Source organism: Pteropus vampyrus, unplaced genomic scaffold (genome assembly GCF_000151845.1).
Source record: "Pteropus vampyrus isolate Shadow unplaced genomic scaffold, Pvam_2.0 Scaffold136, whole genome shotgun sequence".
In the NCBI taxonomy this organism is placed as follows: domain Eukaryota; kingdom Metazoa; phylum Chordata; class Mammalia; order Chiroptera; family Pteropodidae; genus Pteropus; species Pteropus vampyrus.
In genome coordinates, this window is record NW_011888917.1 from 1,481,966 (window position 1) to 1,491,768 (window position 9,803).

Here is a 9,803-nt window from a genome sequence, read left to right on the forward strand (position 1 = left end):
CTGGAAATAGTGCCACTGTGCTAATTCTCATTTAATGAGCCTTAGGAAATGCAATGATCTCATATTTGTCTTACTGTTAACACTGCAGAGGAGGTGGTTTAACAAGTGTTTTCACATCATGTGTGCTTTGTTAGATGCTAAAACAATTTTTTAAGTCCATAATTAAAATAGAATGGTAGGTGCCCTGGGGAGACATTCACAGCTCTGTTTAAATATAAGTGAAATTTCACAGATGTTAGCTAAAATTTCTAAATGTATACTTGTTTCTGAAGTCCTACTTAAAAAGAGAGTTTTAAAGTATTTTCCCAAGATGTTTTTGGTGACTGTTTCATTTAATAGTTTTCTTCATTAGAAAGAAGAACATTCATTCATTTTAATACAGCAAGAACAATTCGATAATATAAGACAATGTTTTCTAAATTTGTATAGCAAAGTGAATTCTAAAACCTCTTCGACCCACCTTTGGATCTGAGGTGCCCATAACTGTATTAATCATAATACTTGGTTCAAACACAATCATTATTGGTCAATGAACAGCCAATCTTCCTCCCTCCCTCCCTCTCTCCCTTCTTTCTTCCTTCCCTAATAATGAAATGAACAAATGCACCATTGTAAAACATAGCCAGTATATCCAGATTTAATCACCTGTCCCCCTTATTCTATCTCCCTGCCTCCATCTACGAGAGAAGATCATTATCTTGGACCCTGTATTCATAACTTTTTTATTTCTTTTTCTTCATATTAGTAAATACATAAAGTTTATTTTATATAAATATTTTAAAAGCAATGATATGGGAAATATCCCACAGCTCCTCATGTTATATGCAGTAGGCTTCTTTTGTTTTTTAAGATTTTTACTAAAATGTATCTAATTTTTAATTTTTTAAAAAATTTTTTTAGGCAAGGCAACCTTTGGTTGACCTCACAGATTGCAAGAACCTTGTCAGTTTACAATCCCTTATTTTTTAAATTTTTTTACGCCTACGGCACCTGGTCTTCCTAGGTGGTCTCCCATTCCAGTACTAACCAGGCCTGACCCTGTTTAGCTTCCAAAATCAGACAGGATAGGGCTTGTTCAGGGTAGCATGGCCATAGACACTAAAATATATCTAACACACAATATTATATTAGTTTCAGGTATACACTATAGTTATTCAACATTTATAAACCTAAAGAAGTGGTCACCACAATATGTCCAGCAACCATCTGACATCATACGATGGTGTTATAATATTAATGACTATATTCTCTATGCTGTACACTACATTCTCATGACATATTTGTTTTATATACCTGGAAATTTGAAAAATTTGAACCTCTTATTCCCCTTCATCTTTTTCCCCATTTTGACATTCAATATTATTCAATATTATATTAGTTTCTGGTGTACAGCATAGTGTTTAGACACTTATACAATTTACAGAGTGATCCCCCTGGCAAGTCTAATACCCACCTGGCACTATACATAGTTATGACCATATTATTGACTGTATTTCCTATGCTTTATATTCCCATGACTATTTCATAATTTGTACTTTTTAATCCCTTCACCTTTTTCACACTGCCCCCCAAACCCCCTCACATCTGGCAACAATCAGCTTATTCCCTGCATCTGCGAGTATTTGTTTTGTTTATTTTTTTTCTTTAGATTCCACATATACATGAAATCATATGACATTTGTTTTTCCCTATCTGACTTATTTCACTTAGTATAATACCCTCTAGATCCATCCATGTTGTTGCAAATGGTAAGATTTCATTTTTTATGGCTGAGTAATATTCCAATGTGTGTATATATCATAACTTCTTTATCCAGTCATCTAGTAATGGACATTTAGGTTGCTTCCATATTGTGGTTATAGTAAATCATGCTGCAATGAACGTAGGAATGCATATATCTTTTCAAATTAGTGTTTTGGTTTTCTTTGGATGAATATCCAGAAGTATAGTGTAATATTCATAAGGTAGTTTTACTTTTAAGTTTTTGAGGAAACCCCATACCATTTTCCATAGTGGCTGCACAAATTTGAAATCCCACCAACAGTGCATAAGGGTTCCCTTTTTTCCACATCTTTGCCAGCATTTATTGTTTGTTGATTTATTGATGATGGCCATTCTGACAGGTGTGAGGTGATATCTCATTGTGGTTTTAATTTGCATTTCTCTCATGATTAGTGAAGTTGAGTATCTTTTCATATATCTACTATCTGTATGTCCTCATTGGAAAAATGTCTGTTCACACCCTCTGCCCATTTTTAATTGGATTGTCTTTTTTTGGTCTTAACTGTATAAGTAGGTTCTTTATAAATTTTGAATATTAACTCTTTATTGGATGTGTCATTGGTACGTATCTTCTCCTAGTCAGTAGATTGCATGTTTATTTTGTTGATGCTTTCCTGTGCTGTGGAAAAACTATTTAGTTTGATGTAGTACCATTTGTTTATTTTTTTCTTTTTTTTTCCTGTCCGAGGAGGTATAGCAGGAAAAAATATTACTAAGACCAATGTCAGAGAGTTTACTGCCTATATTTTCTTTTAGGGGTTTTATGGTTCTGGGTTTTACATATAAGTCTTTAATCCATTTTGAGTTTATTTTTGTACATGGTATAAGAAAGTGGTCCAGTTTCACTTTGTTGCATATATCTGTCCAATTTTTTTCAACACCATTTATTGAAAAGACTGTCTTTACATTATACAGTCTTTTCTCCTTTGTCATAGATTAAGTGCCAATACAGACATGGGTTTATTTCTGGGCTCTCTATTCTGTTCCATTGATCTGTCTTTTTTTATGCCAGTACCATGCTGTTTTTATTACTGTAGCTTTATACTATACTGTGATATCAGGTAGCATGATACCTCCAACTTTGTTCTTTTTTCTCAAGACTGCTGCAGCTATTTTGGGTCTTTTGTGGTTCCATATAAATTTTAGGATTATTTGTTCAAGTTCTGTGAAAAATGCCATTGATATTTTGATAGGGATTGCATTGAATCTATAGGTTGCTTTGGGTAATATGGACATTTTATGAAACTGACATGTTGCCTACTGCTCTAAGGAGGAACTAGAATGGAAATTTTAATGAAGTATATTCTTTCTATTCATGAGCACAGTATATGCTTCCATTAATTTGTATTTTCTTCATTTTCTTTCTTCAATATCTTATAATCTTCTCAGTACCAGTCTTTTGTTTCTTTCTTTGTTTAAATTTATTCTTAGATATTTTACTTCCTTTGATGTAATTGTAAATGAGATTATTTTCTTAATTTCTCTGATAATTTGCCATCGGTGTATAGAAACTCAACTGATTTCTAAACATTAATTTTGTGTCCTGCTACTTTACTGAATTCATTTATCAGTTTTAATAGTTTTTTGGTGGAATCTTTTGGGTTCTCTATATGTAGTATCATATCACTTGCAAATAAAGATAATTTTACTTCTTTCTTTCCAATTAAAATGCCTTTAATTTCTTACTTAATTATTGGGCTAGTACTTCCAATACTATGTTGAATAGAAGTGGTGAAAGTGGACATCCTTGTCTTGTTCCTGATCATAAGGAGAACACTTTTAGCATTTCAACATTGAGTATGATGTTAGCTGTAGGGTTATCTTATATGGTCTTTATTATGTTGATGTATGTTCCTTCTAGTCCACTTTTGCTGATATTTTTTAATCATAAACAGTTGCTGAATTTTGTTAAATGATTTCTCTGCATCTATTGATATGATCATATAATTATTATCCTTCATTTTGTTTATGTAGTGTATCATGTTAATTGATTTATGAGTATTGAAACAGTCTTGCTTCCCAGAAATAAATCCTCCTTGGTCATGGTGTATGATATTTCTAATATCTTGCTGAATTCAGTTTGCTAATATTATGTATATATGTATGTATGTATGTATGTATGTATGTATGTATGTACGTATATATGTATGTATGTATGTATTTTTGTGATGTCTTTGTCTGGCTTTGGAGTCAGAATAATGGTGGCCTCATAAAATGAGATTGAGAGCTTTCATACTCTTGAATTTTTTTGAAAAAGTTTGAGAAGGTTAGGTGTTAAGGTGTTAATTCCTCTTTGAATGTTTGGTAAAATTCACTCGTAAAGTTATCTGGTCTAGGACTTTTGTTTGTGGGGAGTTTTCAGATTATTGATTTGATTTTGTTAGTAGTAATTAGTCTGTTCAGATTTTCTGTTTCTTCTTGATTCAGTTTTGGAAGATTGTATTTTTCTTGGAATTTGTCCATTTCTTCCAGATTGTCCGATTTATTGGCATATAATTATTCATGGTATTTTCTTATAATTCTTTGTATTGCTTTTATTTGTGTCCTCTCTTTTTTCCTGACAAGGCTGGTTAAAGGTTTAACAATTTTGTTTATCTTTTCAAAGAACTGGCTCTTGGTTTCATTGATCTTTTGTATTTTTTTTAGACGATTTCTTCTCTGACATTTATTATTTCCTTCTACTTATTCTGGGCTTTGTTTGTTCTTTTTATAGCTCATTTAAGTGTAAGTTTAGCTTGTTTATTTGAGATTTTTCTCATATCTTGAAGAAAGCCTATATTCTTATGAATTTACCCCTTAGGGCTGCTTTTGCTGTGTCCTATAGATTGGAATGTTGTGTTTTTGTTTGCATGTGTTTTTAGGTATATTTCGATGTTTTCCTTGATCTCTTGTTAACCCATTCATTGTTTAGTAGCATGTTATCAACTTCCATGTGTTTGTGTATTTTTCAGTTCTTGCAATCGATTTCTAGTTTCATTCCATTGTGGTCAGGGAAAATGTTTGTTATTATGTCAGTCTTCTTAAGTTATTGAGACTTGTTTTGTGGCTTAACATATGGCCAATCTTGGAAAATGTCTCATGTGCATATGAAAAGAGTTTATATTCTATTGCTTTGGGATGAAATGCTCTAAAAATATCAATTAAATCCATCTGACCTAATGCATCATTTAAAGCCACTGTTTCCTCGTTGATTTTCTGTCTGGAAGATCTTTCCCTTGATGTCAGTGGGGTGTTAAAGTCACCCACTATGACTGTATTGCTGCCAATTTCTTGCAATATGTTGGTTAATATTTGCTTTATGTATTTAAGAGCTCTTATGTTGGGTGCATAAATGTTTACAAGGGTCATATCTCTGTTGGATTGATTTGTTTATCATTATGTGATGTCCCTCTTTGTCTCTTATTATAGCCTTTGTTTTACGGTTTATTTTGTTTGATATAACTATTGCTACCTGGCTTTTTTTTTTTTTTATGTTTTTATTTGCATGACATATGTTTTCCATTTTTTTACTTTTACTTTCAGCCTGTGCATGTCTTTCGATCTGAAGTGGGCCTCTCATAGACAGCATATCCATGAGTCTTGTTTTCTCACCCATTCAACTACCTTATGTCTTTTGATTGGAGCAGTTAATCCATTTACATATAAAATGATTATTGGTAGATACATAGTTATTGCCTTTTTATTATTAATATTTATTTTTTTTTAAGTTTTTTTCCCCTCCTTCTTCTTAAAGAAGTCTCTCTAACATTTTTTGTAATACTAGTTTGGTGGTGATGAATTCCTTTAACTTTTTCTTGTCTGAGAAGCTCTATCCTCCTTCAATTTTAAATGATAGCCTTGCTGGGTAGAGTAATCTTGGTTGTAGTTTCTTGCTTTTCATCACTTCGAATACTTTGTGCCAAGCCCATGTGGCCTACAAAATTTCTGTTGAGAAATCATCTGACAGTCTTATGGGGGCTCCTTGTACGTAACTAATTGCCTTTCTCTTGCTACTTTTAGGATTCTCTCTTTCTCTTTAACATTTGGCATTTTAACTATGTTGTGTTTTAATGTGGGCCTGTTTGGGTTCCTCTTTTTGGGGACTCTCTGTGCTTCCTTGACTTGTATGTCTATTTCCTTTAGCATATTAGGGAAGTTTTGCATCATTATTTCTTCAAATAGGTTTTAATCCCTTGTTCTCTCTCTTCTTCTTCTGGTACCCTTATGATGTGAATGTTGGTATATGTGATGTTGTCCCCAAAGTTCCTTAAACTATCCTCATTTTTTTCTTGTTTCTTTTTGCTATTCTGTTTGAGTCTTTTCTGCTACCTTGTCTTCTAAATTGCTAATTCAGTCCTCTGCTTCATCTAATCTTCTGTGATTCTTTCTAGTGTATTGTTTATTTCAGTTATTATATATTTTTTTATATATGACTGGTTCTTTTTTATGGTTTCTATGTCCTTTTTTATGCTTGCTATATCTTTGTTGAAGTTCTCACTAAGTTCCTTAAGTATCCTTACAATCATTTTTTTGAATCTGTATTTGGCAGATTGCTTGCTTCCATTTTGTTTAGTTCTTTTTCTAGAGTTTTCTCCTATTCTCTCATTTGGGACATGTCTTTTTGTTTCCCCATTTTGGCTACCTCTATGTGTTCATTTCTATTTATTAGGTATATCTGCTATGTCTCTCAGTCTTGGCAGGGTGGCCTTATGTAGTAGGTGTCCTGGGGGACCCAATAGCACAGTCTCTCTGGTCACTTGAGCTGGATGTTCCAGGAATGTTCCTCGTATGGGTCGTGTGTGCCTTCCTGTTGTAATTGAGACTTGAATGCTATTGGCACATCAGTGGGTGGAATCAACCCTCAGGCTTATGGATCAAAGGGATTAGCCATGATCACAGTATACAAGCTATGTGTGGAGGTCGACCCTATCGAGCAGAATTCACCACAGTAAGCTTAGGGGCCTGCGGAGACCACTCTTTGTGTTTATCACTTGTGGGGCTAATCAGATAGTGTCCTGTTATGACCTGAAGCCAGCCACCATGTGTGCTGGTTCTGGGGCCTCTTGGAAGGGGCTCCTGTGCAGGACAAGGTCAGCCACTGCCAGTGACTAGATGGTCTGAGGCTAACTGGTAGGAGCTACAAAGTGATCTGTGGTTAGTTGCTGCCTGTGCTGGACTTGAAGGTGAGTGAGAGAGGCCACACTGTGACCTAGGGCTGGCCAACATGAATACTGGCTTGGGGCTGCTCAGCAAAAGATCCAGGGAATCCTGAGACCTGCCACTGCCTGCCAGCTTTTCATAAGGCTCAGTAGCTGAAAGAGCCTCAAGTGGCATGGTTGATACGGGAGTTGGGTGGGACAAGGTCTCAGGAGTCACCAGCATCAGGCGAGTGGTGTTCAGTGGGCTAATGCAGATTCAGATTTGATACCAGTTCTGAGCCTGGGACCACTCCGCATAAGTCTCAGAGCCCGCCTGTGTGGGACTTATGAACTCCCAAGAGTTGTTTAAGAAAAACTTCAGTGTGTACCAATAACAGCTGCCTGCTAGCTACAGAAAAGCCTCTGGATGTGCACAAGTTAGGTGGAGTGGAGTTCCAGGAATCAGAAGGGTGGAGTGAGTGGGGCTCACTAGGTCAATGAAAATTCATATTTTTTACGTGGGGGAGCGCTCAACATAGGATAGATGATGTCTGCCCATCGGCCACATGGGAGCAGGGCTCAATGCAAGGACAATGGCAGATTTCCCTCCAGCCCTCGCCTTAAAGTCACATAGCTCAGTCTCTCTCCTTATGTCTCTGGCACTTCCACAGCTGCTGTCCCAACGTAGGAGCCCAAGGTGAGTGCCTGGGAGTGAGAATGTCTGTTCACAGGCCCTTTAAGAGGACATTTGGTTTTCCCGCCTCTTCTGTTTCACCCAGATGGACAGAATCCCAGCTGATTTTCATAGCTAGGTGTTGTGGGGGCTATTTTTTCTGGCACTGGTGCTTCAAGTAAGGGAGCCCAGTGTGGGGCTGGGACCCCTCACTGTTCAGGGAGGACCTCTGAAGCCGAGATTTCCTCCTGATTATTGACCACTACTCATGGATGCAGGGCCAATCAGTTTTGCCCTCTCCTACCAGTCCGGAGGTAGGACTTTCATTCATCTTTTGAATATATACCCAGAAGTAAGATTACTGAATAATGTGGCAGTTCAATTTTTATTTATTTAGGAACCTCCATACTCTTTTCTGTAGTGGCTCCTCACCAACAGTGCATAAAGGTTCCATTTTCTCCACATCTTTGCTGACATTTATCTCTTGATTTTTTTACAGTACCCATTCTAACATATGTGAAATGATATCTAATTGTGTTTTTGATTTGCATTTCCTTAATGATTGGTGATATTGAGCACTTTTTCATGTACCTTAAGGTCATTTGCATGTTTTTAGAAACATGTCTATTCAGTTCCTCTTTTCCTTTATTAATGGGGTATATTTTATTTTGTTTTGCTATTGAGTTATATGAGTTTATATATTTTGATTAACCCTGATCAGATATATGATTAGCAAATATTTTCTTCCATTCTGTAGATTGCCTTTTCATTTTGTTGATGGTTTCCTTTGCTGTACAGAAGCTTTTTAGATTGATATAGTCCTACTTGTTTATTTTGCTTTTGCTGCCTTTGTTTTGGTATCAAATTTCAAAAATCATCGCCAAAACCATTGTCAAGAAGCTTTTCCCCTGTGTTTTCTTCTAGGAATTTTGTGGTTTCAGGTCTTATGTTCAAAAGTTTAATCCATTTTGAGTTGATTTTTGTGTGTGGTGTGAGATACTTTGGTATACTCCGTCAGAAAACAAAACATATTTGCAAGTTTATTTCTTAAACAACAGGGAAAAAATTTGAGGAAATAGGATGATGTCAATTAGGATCTTCATCTTTCCTTGCAAATTCAATAAATTTGGCTTAAATTCAGCCCTTCTTTCACTATCTCTGTAGATTTGGTGCAAGAGGTGCTCACGTTTCACTTCTGATAGTGATTCTTGTTTCTACTTGTTTTGCATTTTATCTGTTGTAATCGTTCCTTTTTTATGGCCCAAATTTATTCCATATTGATATCTTATGAAACATCACTCACATAATGTGTTTGTTTGTTTATAGGAAAATTTTAGTAATAATTTGGAGGTTATGACTAGAGATTAGAAAAATCAAGGTGTAAATAATTTTAAAATAAATAATGAACAACTTTCCAAAAAGAGCTTCAATCATCCTCCCTCAGTATAAAATGCTCAACTGATTCTCTCTTCTGTATTGTCTCCAATCTCCTCCCTTATTTTCAGCTTTCTTTCTCATTCACACAGCTCACTTTGGTAGTTCCTGTTTATTATGCACAATAATTTATCCCGCTTTTTGTGTTACACTTGTTTATCCAGACGCTTCCTAAATATTTCATAAGGGCAAGGTTCTTTAAGAGGTCTTTATCCTAAGAAGAAAAGTTATATTCCCTAAAAAATCTATATCTCACTTATGTTTTTTTCCTCCTTTTATGTATAATAACATGTAATTACTTCTTCGATACATGTTATTTTAGGGATTATTAAACATATTAAAATAATTTAGTATGTTCAAACTTGGTTTTATTCTCATAACTCTATTTCCCCATAGGCTTATAGTTCTGCTTCTGCAAATTATTTTAGTATGAGAATACTCAGAAATATGAGCCTAAGGTTGAAGAGAGAATATTGTGCTTTAAAAGAATTAAGAATGATTGTTTATTCACCTACTTTTTGGTATTCACATAATCTGTTTTTAAAGCAGCAAAGCTATTCTAATTTGCTTGTATGTTTTTAGGTTCTTCGATAACCTCAGGCCTGACATTAATGGAGATGTAGAATGCAGGAGGCGAGCAGTCTTTCCATTAACATAACATGCTCCTCCTTAGAATCTGTAGTAAATTACCCAGAGAGTCCTTGTTACTTCATTTCTTATTAACTTCCCTTATATTAAAAAAAAAAAAAAAAAAAAAGCATGATCCAGGTGTTAGGTACAGCTTATGACTTTCTGGA

General features: G+C 35.0%; 1 pseudogene; it reads right to left on the reverse strand.

The window, feature by feature from the left end:
• Positions 1 to 978: 978 nt before the first annotated feature.
• On the reverse strand, positions 979 to 1,097 carry LOC111744512 (annotated as a pseudogene).
• Between the last annotated feature and the right edge of the window lie 8,706 nt (positions 1,098 to 9,803).